We start from the raw sequence: 497 nt of genomic DNA on the forward strand, positions 1-497 counted from the left end.
TATTTTTTTATTTAGTGGCGGAAACGGGCTTCCATACTAATTAATTAAAATCATGAAACTTGTTTAATTTAACAGCAATGTAGGCCTATTAAAAGTTAAAAATTACATTCTTAGGGCCCAAATTCTGCCCTTTCTTTTCTTTTTTTTTCTGTATTCCATTTTAATGGTTTAATCAAAAAGATATCTAATTAATTGAATTCATAAAAACAAGTTAATTTATTAATTTGTATACAATAATAGGGCCCTATGAAATTAAAATTAAAATTGTATTTATTTTTTTAGAAATTCTGTGTTGTGTATTATCATTTTTCTAGTAATCAAATGAAGACAAAAACATTAATCTGTCTTTTATTCCAATGAAAATTAAACAAACCCTTTAATTTTTGTACATTCAAAATGCTACACAACAGAAGTTTACTGTGTAATGAGCAATGTCACGGAATTCGTCAAATATTGAATGAATAAATCAAATGCAATTCAGTACACTTCAATCAAAC

This window comes from Sinocyclocheilus grahami, unplaced genomic scaffold (genome assembly GCF_001515645.1).
Source record: "Sinocyclocheilus grahami isolate Dianchi unplaced genomic scaffold, SAMN03320097.WGS_v1.1 scaffold23.1, whole genome shotgun sequence".
In the NCBI taxonomy this organism is placed as follows: domain Eukaryota; kingdom Metazoa; phylum Chordata; class Actinopteri; order Cypriniformes; family Cyprinidae; genus Sinocyclocheilus; species Sinocyclocheilus grahami.